This window comes from Cherax quadricarinatus, chromosome 3, assembly GCF_038502225.1.
Source record: "Cherax quadricarinatus isolate ZL_2023a chromosome 3, ASM3850222v1, whole genome shotgun sequence".
In the NCBI taxonomy this organism is placed as follows: Eukaryota; Metazoa; Arthropoda; class Malacostraca; order Decapoda; family Parastacidae; genus Cherax; species Cherax quadricarinatus.
This window is the reverse complement of record NC_091294.1, coordinates 40,095,642-40,115,151: the sequence shown is the minus strand read 5'-3', so window position 1 is coordinate 40,115,151 and position 19,510 is coordinate 40,095,642. Positions and strand designations below refer to the sequence as shown.

The window sequence follows — 19,510 nt, the reverse complement described above, 5'->3', positions numbered from 1 at the left end:
GTTTCTCATAAATTTTGAAGGAATTCCTGGTCTTGTGTTCAATTACCCTGAATTTCTTGAAGAGAAAGTATCGTTTATTACTGTCTCTGAAGCAATGTTCAGCTTTATCGTTTCTTCCACTGTTTCCGTTAAGTAATGACAAATATCCTTGTTTCTGAAATAACGGTACGTCATTGCTGTGTTGTATCTGAGAGGTAGTCTATTTCTGCTGTATAAATCTTGGATGGCTTCAGGCAGGTCTTCCATAATACCTGGAGTGGACCGCGGGGGCTTTGACCATCTGCGGTCCGGTGGCTAACGCGACGGTCTGGAGTTTTGAGACTCTCTAACTGCGAGTTGAAACCCCACCCATGGTATGGTTTGCCTGGTCCATAAGCTCAGAATCACGAGAAGATACCTGAAACTTATATGCCACACCCCAAAAAAACATAAAGATCTCGTAAAACTTTGCCCAGTGACAAACCAAAGACTTGTACACCATCACAAACTATAAACCAAACAATACAAACTGTATAGTAACAGAGCGTGGAACAAATGCTCATCACAGAGCGTAGTCAGCTTCTCTAATCTGAAGAGACAAAAGCACAAACATTTTTTTTTTTTAGGAAATGAGGTTTAAGTCTGTAATAAAATCTACCAAACGCCAAGCGTTAGACCTGACAGACCTCGGAGTTAAAAATATATTAATTGAGGACATCTAAAATTTCCTGTCCCAACCGTGGGATAGTTGTGAAGCCTTGGCGTAGGTTTTCACTTTCACACCATGTTTAGTCATGGATTCTGTTCCAGGTACCAGTGGTGTGCCGAAGGTATCGGTTTCGGTACCAGTATCAATAGGTATCGGCTAATATTGATGGTATCTAATGTTGGTACTGTCTCTCACTGAATATTCAATCATTTCTCCCATTCCTAACCTTCATTTCCAGGTTACTGCATTCCCAGTAAAATATTTTTGTTATATTCTCTGCTGCAGTTACTACATACTTCGTGCCGAGACTCGTCAAGTACACGCACGCAGTATGAGAGGGTCTCCACGTAACTCTCCTTCGAACAGCAAAACCTCCAGTAGCGCTATACAAGTATTGACGATGGCAGGGTGATAGAGCTTATAAAAGCAGGGATACAGCTAAGACTGGCAGGGTGAACCGGATAAAAACTGGCAGACACCTAAAATTGGCAGGGTGACACGGTTTACACTGACAAGGTAGCAAAAGCTTGGCAGGGGTGTGAAAGACAGCGATAAAAAAAACTGGAGAATGAGTGATGAAAGAGATGTTTTGGATGAGTTCTGAACCTTGGTTGCAAATTTAGTTATGAAGACTCATGTACACATACAATTGTGACTTTGTCCGTCTAGTTAAGAACCTATAGTAAGTCTGAAATGAAATAACAGATTGGGAAACTATATTTTTTCGGCCTCTACCTCATACATTTTTCAGGTGCTATCTGTAAATTTCATATTATTGATGTATACAGTACAGACAAGTTGATGTAAATGACACATCTGCAACACCTGGGAGTCTTTATTGTCGAAATCTTTCTCCTGCGTAGCAGGCTTTTTCAGTCTAATACAAGCGAATATAACATTGGAAACAGTAAAGGTAATTTCAGGTGATCAGTCCCTTACCCTCGATAGGTGATAAGTCCTGGATTCTTCGAAAGTGACTGTAGAGCCTTTCCTGCAGGGTCAGGAAAAAAACAATAACTACCATAAACACCTAGAGAAGGTCACGCCAGGTGAAAGTCCCCCTGGTGGGTCACGCCGAGATAGTCTATAATGTCTCTTCCCTACTGGGTCACATGTATGTCACAGGGTCACACACTCTTCCATTGTCTGCGATTTCTTCCCTACCATGATGCAAAATTATTCATCTCTTTACGTCCGGCAAATGAATTTGGCCGCCCGGGAAAGTTCAGTCCAGAGAGAGAGATTACGCATAGATGAAAAAATACATAGAGCTTTCAACAGATACAAAAATCTAATATAGTTAAAGTGAGACCTAAACAGAGTTATAGGAAGACCAAAATACAAATACAGGGAGACCTGAATACAAATACAGGAATCCCTAACCAGAGATACAAGGAAATCCCAACAGATACAGGGAAATGTAAGCAGCTATATAAAAATAATTATATAGAGATACAGAGACCTAAAGAGAGATACAAGAATACATAAACGGCGATACAGGATGACATAAACAAAGAAAAAATGGATACCTAAACAGAGAAACAGTGAGTAAAAATATACTGTCGATGGCTTCCATATTTTGGGGTGTTTTTCAACTGTATCAAGATTCCAAACACGAGAAATCGCAAATCCACACACGGAACAACAAAAAGAAAATCTTCCTCTCTCATAAAAAAAAACAAGCAAACCTAAATACACACAGCAGCCAACCAAACGGAAAGGTTTCAAGCACACACTTAAAAGCAAAGTCACGCACCAACTAACCAAATCAAAATGTTGCTAACCAACTCTAAGAGTTATACAAGGTAAGGTGGTCTCTTGGGGGCCGTGTCACCAGCGGGGTGCCGCAAGGCTTAGTGCTGGCACCAATGTTTCCAAGATATATATATATATATATATATATATATATATATATATATATATATATATATATATATATATATATATATATATATATATATATATATATATATATATATATATTAGCAGCAGTACAAGAACATTTCCCTGGTCTTTTCCCTTTTGTTGCAGCTGGGTAGAGCAAGGAATCAATGCTTCTCTTTGGAGAGCATGAAATCACATCATCGGAGGGTGTCCAACAAGGAGATCCTCTTGCACCATTTCTCTTCTGTGTAGCAGTTAGGGAAATCACAGTCAGTCTGACCAGCGAGCTAAACATCTGGTTCCTAGATGATGGCACACTAGCAGGTAAAAAGGAGTCCCTCCTACATGATCTTACACAGGTAATGACACGGGGACAGGAAATGGGTCTCATCCTGAATCCATCCAAATGTGAAATCATCTCAGTCAGTCAACAAGTGATAAATGCAGTGAGATCAAAACTACCAGGAGCAGCAGTCATTGCCCCTACAAACAGTGTCTTGCTAGGAGCACCTCTGGGAAGCAATGCCATTGACACAATTCTCAGGAAGAAATTGGAAGAGTTAAGGAGAATGGAACAACGAATAGGCAATCTGGACACCCACGATGCCTTGTACCTTCTCACAAAGTGCTTGAGTCTGCCCAGGTTGACATATTTCCTAAGATGTGCACCTTCATATGATAACCCTATACTGCACGAATATGACAGTATTCTGAGGCAGATTTTTACGAAAGTACTTAACCTTACAATAGAAGACGGGCAGTGGAACCAAGCTACACTTCCAGTCATACTAGGAGGCATTGGTGTCCGCAAGTCATCACAGATTGCGTTACCTGCTTTTCTGTCCTCGTGTATTGCATCCAGAGAGCTTGTAGCAGCGATTCTCCCTGAACATCTTAGGGACAAGATTGGAGTCCAGGACCAAAAATTCATTGACGGAGCAATGATCTGGGATAATCTAACGGGCTCTGAAACCAGACCTTCTCCCCCCAACAACTACAAACAATCGCACTGGGATGGTCCAATAGTGGAAAATATTGTCTCAACAATGCTTCAGAGTGTGTCAGAGAAGGATAGAGCCCGCCTCCTGGCAGTGAGAGCCCCTCATGCTGGGGACTTTCTGTTGGCTATTCCCAACTCCAGCCTTGGCACACGCCTCGACCCACAGACCATCCGCATCGGTGTTGCCCTTCGACTTGCCGCCCCTATTCTCGCCGAACACAGGTGTATTTATGGCAGTGAAGCAGCAGACCGATTCGGGTACCATGGTCTTGTGTGCCGTAAATCCGAGGGAAAGATTGCAAGACATGAGGAGGTTAATAACATTATCAAGAGGAGCCTCACAACAGCTGGATGCCCAGCAGTAAGGGAGCCACCCCAACTATGCAGATCTGATGGCAGCCAGAAGCGTCCAGATGGACGTGGTGTGGGACTATACATGTGCATCTACCTTGGCTGATACCTATCTTCAATACACCAGGGAGGAAGGAGGGGCAGCTGCCAGCTTCAGGGAGTCCCAAAAGTCTAGAAAAGATGGAGAACTTGCCCATCATTGTATGTTTGGTCCCATAGGCTCAGAGACCCTTGGCTCATGGGGAAAGAGTGCATCTAAATTCCTTAAGGAGCTGGGAAAAAGACTCATCAGGGTAACTAGGGATCCCAGGGCAGCTAGTTTTCTGTTCCAGCAGCTCAGTGCGGCTGTTCAAAGGGGTAATGCCTGCTGTATTTTGGGCACACGCCCCAGCTCTGAGGAGCTGGATGAGATTTTCGCCTTATAATCGGTGATACACACGTAACAACATGTACCTTATATGCCACCTTTATATCAACAATGTATCTCTTATATCTTCTGTACCATATTATGTAATAAAATATTCCTATTGGTAAAAAAAATATATATTAAAAGATGGGGTGGTAGGGGAAGTGGAATATTCAAACAGCTTCAGGAAGAAATCCAAATATTCTTCCTTGAAGCCTTTTTATCCACTTCTCCGAGGTTGTGGGTCCCACAATTTACACCAGAGGTGGACCCCATCCTATATATATATATATATATATATATATATATATATATATATATATATATATATATATATATATATATATATATATATATATATATATATATATATATATATATATGAAACGAACTATCAACACATACCATAATTAGAATATATAGCGGCAGAAAAATTTCCTGAGAAACTAGTCGACAAGCCGGAGAAAGTTCAAAAGTTACCAGCAAAATGTCTTCCAGAGACAAGCAAAAATAAGTCTCATGAAAAAATTCACACAGACATGACCTCGCTTACTGGAGGAGGAGAAGAGGACATGCGATAACCAGGGGATTGTAAAGGTAAACAATATAATCGCGGGATTATAGAGGGATACTTGATAACCTCGGGAGCATGAAGGGATACATGATAATCACGAAGTTATAGAAGGATACATGATAAACACAGACTTAATACTGTAAGCATATCACTTCTCTGCTAACTACGAATAATTAATGTCAGACACATTCAAGAAAGCGTCAGCTCTCTCTCTCTCTCTTACACACACAGAGCCAGGAGCTGTGAATCGACCCGTGCAGCCACATATAGGTGAGCACATACACACAAATAATAATTATGTCCCTCAGAGACAAAATTGCAGAAGATAAAATATGAGAATGATTGTCATCCTGCAACACCTAAGCTGCTTCCTTGCATTAACAGGGACAGCACCCCGTTGAACAGACAATGCCACTGTTATACAGGGCTCAACAGATCCCCTTAATAGAGACGGTGCATATTAAAAAAATAACAAGAAAACTAACAATATATCAAATAATTTCAACAATATTTTAAATTCTAAAATATTAGTCACATAAATAAGAGAAAAATCTTGGAGCCACAAGGAGTTGAGAGACGAAGGGAATGGAGGTCAAGACGTTTCTTGAGGTCATAGTGACGTCTTTGAGGTCACTACACAAGACACGATCCTGACATCACAACCTTTGATTATCCAATTATCTTGGTTTGTCTCTTCCGATAAGTGTGTCCTCCAGATGGTTATATAAGATTATTTAAATATGAGATTTATCTGATACTGACTCTCATTGTATGTGTGTGTGTGTGTGTGTGTGTGTGTGTGTGTGTGTGTGTGTGTGTGTGTGTGTGTGTGTGTGTGTGTTTGAGTTAGTAAAATTTTAACGATGAATATCAGTACCTCCCTTGATCTCATGTCTTTCTTGATTAATAGTTCGGAATCTGACAATTCTTCGCCACTGTATTTCAGACAGATTATAACCATTTGTATCGGTACAACAAGGTGACGCATTACAATACATTTACCATGCAAAGCATGATCACAAATAACAGTTGCACAATCATACTGAAACAATATAGCTAAGACGATCTTAAACTGAATTCAAGATTCAGTAGGTATGGACAACAGCAGATAGCAGTATCGACTCTCCAGAACGAGTGAAGACGACCAGGGATCGATCCCCGGCCCGGAATTGAGAGAAGTGACTCTCACCACTGGGCTACTGGTGCAACAGCAGACAATAATTGTATTTTGCACTTATTTCCTGCAACTCTCGCTGTGAACAAATGCGCGAGGATCAACTTCATCACTAAGAGGTCGCTGCCTCACTAAAAATCAAGTCTTGGGGTAATCGAATTTATGGGTATTTTCCCTTAATAGCGCTAAAACGGGGTTTGGTATTTGGGAAGTTCAAACGACTAGATAGCCTCTAACGTAAGTGTATTCTTGTGGCTAGAGACTATCAACCTGTGAGTATCAAACTGAAAGGAAAAAGATGCAAGTTTGGATATTTCTAGAGTAATTTTGCTCGATGTGAAGCCGATGTTTATGTTCTTTCTTCTAATAAAGAGGACACTTAAATCGTGTTCCCTCTCGAGAATTTGATTTAAGACATATTTAGCTCTGAGTTGAAGGAATTTGTGGCTTCGAGTGACGATTTATTTTGACTTGACAATTAGATCAATTACCAAGATGACTCGGTAGTTGGCTGGGACCTGCCTCATATTAGTGGTCTGTTCCTGCTCATGTATAGGCGAAGGGTTTACATTTCTCAGTGTGTATACGCCTAGAGTTAACCTATCTGCATTTTCCGGCATATAAGGCGCACCATCTTGAAAAAAAATGATTTTGTGTCTTATATACTCAAAATTAAAGGTAGACTTTGGTTTTTTCTGCAATAGTTGTTTACTAAGGTTATGTTACAAATACTTGGAACCATCGTCTTGTGTATCTTATATACTCGTGCGCCTTATATGCCGGAAAATGCTGTAAGTAAGTTTATTCAGGTATACACAAATACAGTTACATAGATTATCATACATAGCAGCATATGTGTAGAGAACCTAGGATAACCCAAAACAGTCAGACAGAGTGACTTATTTCCATTGGGGTCCTTTTACCTTATTATTATAATATAAAGGTTATAATATTTTCTTATTATTCTATAATGAAGATAACATCTTATTATCATACTAAAAAGACTATCTACTACACGAGGGTCATTACGACTATCTACAATACGAGGGTCATTAAGACTATCTACAATACGAGGGTCATTACTAGGAATAAGGTAAAATTACACTTGCGTTAGCTAAAAAATAAAAAATCATTCCCCTCCCTTTCTGTAGCTACATTCATCAGACACCGTTTGGCACTCTTCTTGAACTGGTTCATGCCATGACTGGCTTTGACATGTACGGGTAGTCTGTTCCATTCCTTTATTGCTGTACAATAAAAGGTGTTTGAAGCCTGGCCACTGACTGTGGCTACTACAAAGTTGTGCTCTCTCCCCCTAGTACTATGATTGCTGTAAATCCCTATAGATTCACCCGTGGAGCGCACGTTACAAGAAGCCTTAAAAACTGTAGTGTGTCGATAGCCAGAAACCCCAATTAACCAACCTGGCAACGAGATGCTTGAGGGAAAACAGAGGAAGTTAAATACTGAACTTTTATTCTTGTTGTTAAGAGGATGAACTGACATACCATAACAATTCATCTTCATCTCTGGCCTCATTTCCCTCTTCGCGGTGTCCCAAGCAGGAAATCCTCCTTTTATATTACTTTTAATCAACTAAATTACCTTTAATAGCTACTTCAATGTCCGCACAACAGCTGAGTGCCTCAGGGGAAAGTGTATAAGACTATTGTCGCGAAATGGAAAGTATCACCTGGCGTTGTTGTGTATGTTAGACGGCAATTTAGATGAAAGTTGGCAGCACTGTTGGCACCGTCGGTAGCGGAAAATGACATTTTTGGGGGGATAAATGTTATAATAATAATAATGTATTATTATTTCTACAAGTACATGTACAAGGTATACAGGCCTAGGTGACATCAATGACATTCTACTGTATAGAAAGCCTCTTGTTACGCTGAGCATTTCGGGCAAATTAGGTCAGTTTTGTCCTGATGATGCGACCCACACCAGTCCACTAACACCCAGGTACCCATTTTACTGATGGGTGAACAGGGACAACAAGTGTCTTGAGGAAGCACTTCCTAATGTTTGATATTGTAATTGATGGTTTCTGTTACAGTTACTGCTTTTGTTATTACTCAAGCTATTGTTATAACTGTTCTTACTGTAAATAATGTTCTTACTGGTGCTCTTATTGTTATAATGGATCTTATTTCGTTTCATTTTCTAAGTTGTTAATTTTCATAAGTTTAAGCAGCCTAACCTAATTTAACCTGTACTAACCTAACTTAATCTTTATTAACTTAACCTATAGTAAGGAAACCAAACCTAAAAACAGTATTTTTTGTACAACTGTAATAAACGTTCAGATATTGACGATGGAACTTGTTAAAATATTATTTATTGATGAAATAAAATGGAAATGTACTTCTTCAGCCTCAGGGTTGTCGGAAAGTATATTGATCTCAGAGAAGCAGTGATGGTGGCAGACTCCATACATAGTTTTAGAGGCAGGTACGACAGGGACCACGCGGCTAGGGGAGGGGGTAGTGAATCTGGCAAGCGGCAAGTTGAGAGGTGGGTCCAGGAGCTGAGATACGACCTCTGCAGACATATATAGGTAAGTACGAACAGGTAAGTACAGTACATGTCCAGAATCTCTAATTAACGGGCCATTAGGAGATTTCTTTCATTTCTAATGACGAACATAATGTGACTACCACCTGGTGGTCGACGAGGTAACTACAGTATTATGCTAATCCGTACAAACACTGGCACAACTTTCCCTAGGCTGTGGAAAGAACTTATTTGAGATAAGGGCCAGAGACAGAGAGAGAGAGAGAGAGAGATTATTATTATAATCAAGGGGGAAGCGCTAAACCCGTAAGATTATACAGCGCCCAGGGGAGGGGGGATGTGGAAGGCATTCAGGCTTAATTCGGGGAACTGGAGCACAGATCCAATTCCCTAAATCAAGAGCCCCTCACCAACATTAAGGAACCTTCCATGAGGGGAGAGAGAGAGAGAGAGAGAGAGAGCTGGGAAAGCCAACATACGTGGAACAAATTATGTAAATGCGTACACCGCTGTAATTAAGGTTGTCGTTTTCCTTCTCGTATTTTCCCATAGCGTATAAAAATCCGTGGTGCAACTTGCAGTATGAAGAGACTAAATGATGTTGTAGTAGCCAGGCTTAGGCTTAGTTACAAGTACTTCTGGCAGTTTGGCAGACATACAGACGATGATCAGACCAAATGCAAAGTATGTGGCCAGATCTATGGCCATTATGTGCATATTTGTCCACTTATTGATGTATATAAAGATAGTATAATAACTTATGGAATAGGTCAAAATATTTTTTTAATGAAAATGAAACGCCAGACATATTTAGCAAATTTCCTAAATTTTCTTGTAACAGTTAACTGTTCAATAAATATAAATCCAGATGTACCCATATTAACCCATTTGGGGCCTAGTTCCTAGGGCTTTTGTTTATCCATATGCTGTTGTGCTACCGTCCACAGGATAGATATGCTGTTGTGTTACCGTCCACAGGATAGATATGGGGTTGTGCTACCGTCCACAGGATAGATATGCTGTTGTGTTACCGTCCACAGGATAGATATGCTGTTGTGTTACCGTCCACAGGATAGATATGATGTTGTGTTACCGTCCACAGGATAGATATGCTGTTGGGCTACCGTCCACAGGATAGATATGCTGTTGTGTTACCGTCCACAGGATAGATATGCTGTTGTGTTACCGTCCACAGGATAGATATGCTGTTGTGTTACCGTCCACAGGATAGATATGCTGTTGTGTTACCGTCCACAGGATAGATATGCTGTTGTGTTACCGTCCACAGGATAGATATGCTGTTGTGCTACCGTCCACAGGATAGATATGCTGTTGTGTTACCGTCCACAGGATAGATATGCTGTTGTGTTACCGTCCACAGGATAGATATGCTGTTGTGTTACCGTCCACAGGATAGATATGCTGTTGTGCTACCGTCCACAGGATAGATATGCTGTTGTGTTACCGTCCACAGGATAGATATGCTGTTGTGTTACCGTCCACAGGATAGATATGCTGTTGTGTTACCGTCCACAGGATAGATATGCTGTTGTGCTACCGTCCACAGGATAGATATGCTGTTGTGCTACCGTCCACAGGATAGATATGCTGTTGTGTTACCGTCCACAGGATAGATATGCTGTTGTGTTACCGTCCACAGGATAGATATGCTGTTGTGCTACCGTCCACAGGATAGATATGCTGTTGTGCTACCGTCCACAGGATAGATATGCTGTTGTGTTACCGTCCACAGGATAGATATGCTGTTGTGTTACCGTCCACAGGATAGATATGCTGTTGTGCTACCGTCCACAGGATAGATATGCTGTTGTGCTACCGTCCACAGGATAGATATGCTGTTGTGTTACCGTCCACAGGATAGATATGCTGTTGTGCTACCGTCCACAGGATAGATATGCTGTTGTGTTACCGTCCACAGGATAGATATGCTGTTGTGCTACCGTCCACAGGATAGATACGCTGTTGTGTTACCGTCCACAGGATAGATATGCTGTTGTGTTACCGTCCACAGGATAGATACGCTGTTGTGTTACCGTCCACAGGATAGATATGCTGTTGTGTTACCGTCCACAGGATAGATATGCTGTTGTGCTACCGTCCACAGGATAGATATGCTGTTGTGTTACCGTCCACAGGATAGATATGCTGTTGTGTTACCGTCCACAGGATAGATATGCTGTTGTGCTACCGTCCACAGGATAGATATGCTGTTGTGTTACCGTCCACAGGATAGATATGGGGTTGTGCTACCGTCCACAGGATAGATATGGGGTTGTGCTACCGTCCACAGGATAGATATGGGGTTGTGCTACCGTCCACAGGATAGATATGGGGTTGTGCTACCGTCCACAGGATAGATATGCTGTTGTGCTACCGTCCACAGGATAGATATGGGGTTGTGTTACCGTCCACAGGATAGATATGGGGTTGTGTTACCGTCCACAGGATAGATATGCTGTTGTGTTACCGTCCACAGGATAGATATGGGGTTGTGCTACCGTCCACAGGATAGATATGCTGTTGTGCTACCGTCCACAGGATAGATATGCTGTTGTGTTACCGTCCACAGGATAGATATGCTGTTGTGTTACCGTCCACAGGATAGATATGCTGTTGTGTTACCGTCCACAGGATAGATATGCTGTTGTGCTACCGTCCACAGGATAGATATGGGGTTGTGTTACCGTCCACAGGATAGATATGCTGTTGTGTTACCGTCCACAGGATAGATATGGGGTTGTGTTACCGTCCACAGGATAGATATGGGGTTGTGTTACCGTCCACAGGATAGATATGCTGTTGTGCTACCGTCCACAGGATAGATATGGGGTTGTGCTACCGTCCACAGGATAGATATGGGGTTGTGCTACCGTCCACAGGATAGATATGGGGTTGTGTTACCGTCCACAGGATAGATATGGGGTTGACAGTAAACTAGCCGCTTCGGCGGCAGATTCTAATTCTGGTATAAAAGTTACGAAAATTTTGTAAAATGCCGTTTTTGCCTACGAAGAAAATCTTGTTTTATTAACAGTTAACTATTATTTTTTAAAGTGTATATGCAGTTTTTTTGTTACAGTGAGCAAACATATATCCAAGTCAGGGTTTTTCCCGTTAAATATTTGTTAATTTTGGCTAACTTACTTTAACCTTGCTTAAAAAAATATGTGAAGACGTAGTTTCAGGAATATAACTTCGAGAATTTTTCCTACTTCCGGAACTCGGCCTTGGGCCAGGCTCGACTGGTGTTTGCCTGGTCAACCAGGCTGTTGCTGCTGGTGGCCCACTGCCCCACATATCCACCACAACCTGGTTGATCTGGGACCTAGTGAAGATACTTGCCCAGTCTCCTCTTGAAAACTTTTACACCAGTCCCAGCAGTGTTTCGGATATCCTCTGGTAAAATGCTGAATAGTCTGGGGCCCCGCATGTTGATACAAGTTTGCTCAAAATAACGACGTTGCTTTTTATAGGTTCTCTCAGGACATTAATAATGTACATTTTATTAGGAAAGGTCGTCCTCTACACGCCCTCTGCCGTCTTTGAGTTATCTTAAGTATAATCAAGTTACGATGGCTTAGGTTTAAGTTAGTTTAAGCAAGGTTAACTTACATTAGGTTATTTTAAGTTTGGTTAAGTTAGAAGCCAGCAGAAGGATTTCCTTATAGTTCATCAACTTATAATAATAATAATAATAATCATAATAATAATAATAATAATAATAATAATAATATAATATTTTTATTTACTACCAGTACATGTACAAGGTATACAGATCATAGCTGACATCAATGACATACTACTGTATAGATAGCCCCTTGGTATGCAGAGCATTTCGGGCATATTAGGTCAGTTTTGTCCCAGGATGTGACCACACACCTGTCCACTAACACCCAGGTACCCATTTTACTAATGGGTGAACATAGACGCCAGGTGTAAAGAAACACGCCCAATGTTTCTACCCTCGATGGGAATCGATCCCAGACACTCATCGCTACTCAAGAGTGACTGGCTACTCACGTCTCTAAGAAAATTGTTAGAAACTAGCAATGTTTCCCTTTAACATTTCATGTTAGAAAATGCGTTTTCTTCGTGAAGTGATCAACTCTGCCAAGCCTGACCCGAGATCAAGAGCCCTTCACTATCAACAAGTTAACTTAACATACGGCGATGATTTGGTAAATCTGGAACGCATCACGGACGCATGAAACACCATCATTCCTAACGCAATTCACAGTGTACTTGTTGACTGCATCTCTCGTCTGCATTCGTGTGACAGTAATAATGGTGGACACTGAACACGTACATTCACTTAAGACTTTTGTTAGTGCTTTTTTTTTTACAAAATTTTCGAGACACCGTGAATGGTTGCTAATGAGAGAGAGAGAGAGAGAGAGAGAGAGAGAGAGAGAGAGAGAGAGAGAGAGTGTCCTTGATTGAAATAAACAACCTCTCGACATCACTATAATCAAAAGCTATCTTTTTCTCCTCAACACACACCATTAGCAGAGACTTAATTGCTGGTTCAGAGTTATCAGTAACTTGGGTGGAGACCAGTAGACTTCAGTTATGTGTCTTTCAAAAAAAATACAAATTTCAATTGTGAGTGGCATTTGAGTGAGGTGTAATTGACGATATCCATCCCATCCCCTTTTCCGTCTCTCTCTCTCTCTCTCTCTTTCTTTTTTTTTTTTACACAGGGTTTGACAAGGTTAAGGATCCCTAGCTTTATTGACAAGCTATTTACAGGTTAAGGATTCCTAACTTTATTGGCAAGCTAAGAGCTGTTACCTACATCAGCTCATTTGAAAGCATTTTTATTGTTATGAGACATACAAGTAGGGAACAGGATGAAATTGGAGCCATCTGTGGGCCAGCATTTTCATTTGATCAACTGACTTTATCTCGTTGACATCATTATGCTCTACGAATGTGTTCCATACTCGAGTCATCCTGGGTATGTATGATCTCAGATGGAGTGATGTTCTGGAGAAGGGTACAGCCAGAGTGAAGTTGCTGCTTTCTGCCCGTCTTGTGGCATAAAAGCTTGTTTCATGCTGTCCTCGAAGTGGATCCAAGTGTGGTATTTTGACAATATTGGCCTTGTACATAACAGTAAGGCCACCCACATCCCTCCTATGTTGAAGGCTCTGCTGAAATGACAGATCTATCCAAGATGGGTCCAGGCGAGAGATGAGACGTCTTGCTCTGTTCTCTACTCTGTCAAGCAGTCGCAGATGAGAGGGGGGGCAGGCAAACCAAGAAAGTGGAGCATACTCAAGGTGTGAGCGTACTTGTGCCTCGTACAGAATCTTGCAACCCCTACTGTCAAGCAGATGCGAGATACGGCGAAGTGCTGTAAGCAACCTGGCTGCCTTGTTTGCAAGATTTACAACATGGTTATTCATGGTTAGTTTGGAGTCAAATTTCACCCCAAGGATATCAACTTCTTCTCCAGGTGCCAACACCCTCCCATTCATCCTTACTACTGCACCAGCATTACCATCATGGTGCCTAGAGACGATCATCATCAGGTGCAAATGTTACCTGCCATCTATTTCCCCAAGCTGATATAGCTCTCAGCTGGTGATTGATGTAGCTGATGTAGCTTAGAGCAGCTGGCATTTCTTCTCTTGGATAAGTGAATGTCAGTGTAAAGTCGTCTGCATATGCATGTGATTCTGGGATGAGATGAAGAAGGTCGTTGAAGTAGACATTCCATAACAATGGACCCAGCACGCTTCCTTGTGGAACACTTGCCCCAATAGGATGTCTTGCTGATTCCGTTCCATTGAGAACTACACTTAGAGATCTTTCTTTCTCTCTCCTTCTCACTCTCTCTCATTGTTACTCCTTTTCTACCAGTTTTATTTGTTTTGTATTTTACTGTACTTCTCGTCTCTCTCTTCATCTCTTCCATTTGGTTCTTCGTTTTCTTTTCCTTCTTAATTATTTTGTTTACCGATTTTCCTTTCATTATACTCTTCTTACTGAGGAGGAATGAGAATTCTCGTCGCTGATAGGTATTTCACTTCATTGAAGTCTCCTTCACTATATCCGACATTTGTCTCTAGAAGAATGGCAAGATTCTAGTCAAATATAGCACTGTAAGAGGGTGATATTTGCTTTATCACGTTAATGACATGATAAGACCTCTTGTGAGGGCGAAGCATTGTCTTGAAATGAAGTTTTGTTTACAAAGAAGTGTCCTCTTGACTCACGAAATCGTAATGACACGATTGCAAACAAACCGTACCATGGGTGGGGAGAGAACCCATGGTTCTATCCCCGCCCGTGGTATGATTTTTTTTAAGTGCCCTCTTACCTTAATTGTTTTGTCTGTGCCGCCTCGTCTTCAACCACCAACAGGAGGTGGTGAGCAAGCTTAAGCTTGGTTTAGAAAGACACGTAAGCAAACACTATAACATATTTATTAGAAAACGTTTCGGTCCTGGGACCTTGATAACTTCTAACATGTTAGAAGTGATCAAGGTCCCAGGACCGAAACGTTTTCTAATAAATATGTTATAGTGTTTGCTTACGTGTCTTTCTAAACCAACTTGTCGGTATTTATTACCAAGGTTTATACCAAACTTAAGCTTACCCCAGCACTCTGGGCTGAGGCCCAGATTCACGGGTGGCGCTACAAGAACTGACTGCCTTATTGAAGTTTGGAGAAGTGTCATCATCGTTGCACACCGGAAGGAAGACTCTATTCACGCATCCTGATCAATAGCCACTGACCACACCACTTTTGTGCAACGCGGCACTAGACACCACCGTTCACTGCGACCTGTCGTGCTAAAGCCATAGCGCCTGTGTCTTCCAGATCAGTTGACAGTCGTCATCAGCGTCCCAGGACTAAAATCACCGAGACCCAGCCATTAGGTTCAATAGAATCTCTACTTCTACATCAACGGCGACTCTAATAAGGAGTCAGTAGACTTATTCTTATGACTAACACACATGTATATCAGTGTTATTACATACTCACACAAATGTTAATAAAACTCAATAAAATTCAGTGGTTATACACACACACACACACACACACACACACACACACACACACATATATATATATATATATATATATATATATATATATATATATATATATATATATATATATATATATATATATATATATATATATATATATATATATATATATATATATATATATATATATATATATATATATATATATATATATATATATATATATATATATATATATATATATATATATATATATATATATATATATATATATATATATATATATATATATATATATTCAACAAGTCGGCCGTCTCCCACCGAGGCAGGGTGACCCAAAAAAGAAAGAAAATCCCCAAAAAGAAAATACTTTCATCATCATTCAACACTTTCACCACACTCACACATTATCACTGTTTTTGCAGAGGTGCTCAGAATACAACAGTTTAGAAGCATACACATATAAAGATACACAACATATCCCTCCAAACTGCCAATATCCCAAACCCCTCCTTTAAAGTGCAGGCATTGTACTTCCCATTTCCAGGACTCAAGTCCGACTATATGAAAATAACCGGTTTCCCTGAATCCCTTCACTAAATATTACCCTGCTCACACTCCAACGGATCGTCAGGTCCCAAGTACCATTCGTCTCCATTCACTCCTATCTAACACGCTCACGCACGCTTGCCCACAAAACCTCCTTTACCCCCTCTCTCCAACCCTTTCGAGGACGACTTCTACCCCGCCTTCCTTCCCCTATAGATTTATATGCTTTCCATGTCATTCTACTTTGATCCATTCTCTCTAAATGACCAAACCACCTCAACAACCCCTCTCCTGCCCTCTGACTAATACTTTTATTAACTCCACACCTTTTCCTAATTTCCACACTCCGAATTTTCTGCATAATATTTACACCACACATTGCCCTTAGACAGGACATCTCCACTGCCTCCAACCGTCTCCTAGCTGCTGCATTTACCACCCAAGCTTCACACCCATATAAGAGTGTTGGTACTGCTATACTTTCATACATTCCCTTTTTTGCCTCCATAGATAACGTTTTTTGACTCCACATATATCTCAACGCACCACTCACCTTTTTTCCCTCATCAATTCTATGATTAACCTCATCCTTCATAAATCCATCCGCCGACACGTCAACTCCCAAGTATCTGAAAACATTCACTTCTTCCATACTCCTCCTCCCCAATTTGATATCCAATTTTTCTTTATCTAAATCATTTGGTACCTCTTTTCTATGTTCACTTTCAACTTTCTACGTTCACACATTCCCAAACTCATCCACTAACCTTTGCAATTTTTCTTTAGAATCTCCCATAAGCACAGCATCATCAGCAAAAAGTAACTGTGTCAATTCCGATTTTGAATTTGATTCCCCATAATTTAATCCCACCCCTCTCCCGAACACCCTAGCATTTACTTCTTTTACAACCCCATCTATAAATATATTAAACAACCATGGTGACATTACACATCCCTGTCTAAAACCTACTTTTACCGGGAAGTAGTCTCCCTCTCTTCTACACACCCTAACCTGAGCCTCACTATCCTCATAAAAACTCTTTACAGCATTTAGTAACTTATCACCTATTCCATATACTTGCAACATCTGCCACATTGCTCCTCTATCCACTCTATCATATGCCTTTTCTAAATCCATAAATGCAATAAAAACTTCCCTACCTTTATCTATATACTGTTCACAAATATGCTTCAATGTAAACACTTGATCTACACATCCTCTACCCACTCTGAAACCTCCTTGCTCATCCGCAATTCTACATTCTGTCTTACCTCTAATTCTTTCAATTATAACCCTACCGTATACTTTTCCTGGTATACTCAGTAAACTTATTCCTCTATAATTTTTACAATCTCTTTTGTCCCCTTTCCCTTTATATAAAGGGACTATACATGCCCTCCGCGAATCCCTAGGTACCTTCCCCTCTTTCATACAAAAGTACCAACCACTCCAACACTATATCCCCCCCTGCTTTTAACATTTCTGTCATGATCCCATCAGTTCCAGCTGCTTTACTCCCTTTCATTCTACGTAATGCCTCACGTACCTCCACCACACTTACATTCTGCTCTTCTTCACTCCTAAAAGATGGTATACCTCCCTGGCCAGTGCATGAAATTACTGCCTCTCTTTCTTCCTTAACATTTAAAAGTTCCTCAAAATATTCTCGCCATCTACCTAATACCTCCCTCTCCCAATCTACTAACTCCCCTACTCTGTTTTTAACTGACAAATCCATACTTTCCCTAGGCTTTCTTAACTTGTTTAACTCACTCCAAAATTTGTTCTTATTTTCATTAAAATTTCTTGACTCTTTCATATGCTCTCCTTTTGCACTCTCTCACCACTCTCTTCACTTTTCTTTTACTCTCCATATATTCTGCTCTTCTTATAACACTTCTGCTTATGTATATATATATATATATATATATATATATATATATATATATATATATATATATATATATATATATATATATATATATATATATATATATATATATATATATATATATATATAAATATATATATATATATATATATATATATATATATATATATATATATATATATGTATAGATATATATATATATATATATATATATATATATATATATATATATATATATATATATATATATATATATATGGTGTTAATGTTGCAGTTTAAAAACTGTAGTGTAAAGCACCCTTCTGGTAAGACAGTGATGGAGTGAATGATGGTGAAAGTTTTTCTTTTTCGGGCCACCCTGCCTTGGTGGGAATCGGCCAGTGTGATAATAATATATATATGTATATATATATATATATATATATATATATATATATATATATATATATATATATATATATATATATATATATATATATACATACATATATATATATATATATATATATATATATATATATATATATATATATATATATATATATATATGGTTACTAGCAGTGGACACAGTCATATACAAAGAATTATACTGGTTGTTAATTACTTACCTTCAATGCCAGTGAGGTATTTCTCGGAAACACGAAAACTTGGTATCGCTATCACTAATATAAAACTAAAGCAGGTGGATCAATACAGTTTTATACAGAGTATGTTTGGGAAGCACCAGAGTCCCGCGGAAGATACTGCCAGCCACGCCGTTCAGGGGTCCAGGTGGGGAGCGCGTAATCTCCACCTACCTTCTCGGGCGACAGCTCTGTCGACACTGAGAAGTGCTGGCAGACAGCTGTGCTAGTAGTAGTAGCAGCAGCAGGGAAAGGGTGTAATAGGGGGTGTCATAGGAGAGAGGGAGAAAGGAGGCAATGAGAAGCAAGAGGGCAATGGAGAACGAGATGCAGAAATGGAAAGGCTAAGGAAAGAGGGGAGAAGAAACGCTTAGTGCGAGGAAGAAGCAAATTTGATAGCAGAGAAAGGAAGATGTGTCAGTTTAGATAACAAGGATATGAGGTGCAGTTCCTGAGCCCGGCCTTATGATTCTCTGTTGTGAGACAAACTACACTGCCTGTAAACATCACAAAACACAGACACATAATTCAATCAACTAAACATTAACACAGACACAACTAACCAACACCACACACGAGTCCCACCCTTTCTATACAAGAATATTTTTCATCCGTCCCTGAAAATAAACCCCTCCTCTCCCCCCCCAAAAAAAAAAAATCTCTACCTAAAATATGAGTATCCTCTCCTGTAAAAAATTAATACACCCCAATTTAGTGAAGCACAATCAATTGTAAACAAAATCAAGCAAGAAATATAAGAATTCAACACTTTTTTAAGCATGTAAGCAAAATTAAGCAAAAAACATAAGAATCAAACCTTTTTCTC

General features: G+C 40.0%; 1 protein-coding gene across 2 annotated transcripts in view; it reads right to left on the bottom strand.

Moving 5' to 3' along the window:
* The window catches only part of LOC128706382 (prolyl 4-hydroxylase subunit alpha-2-like), a 138,242-nt gene extending 119,367 nt beyond the window's left edge, over nucleotides 1-18,875 (bottom strand). For both annotated transcript variants that reach the window (XM_070091387.1, XM_070091390.1), the window contains exon 1: nucleotides 18,670-18,875. The gene's annotated coding sequence lies outside the window, so the exon portion shown is untranslated. The remainder of the gene's footprint in view (nucleotides 1-18,669) is intronic.
* Nucleotides 18,876-19,510: the final 635 nt, after the last annotated feature.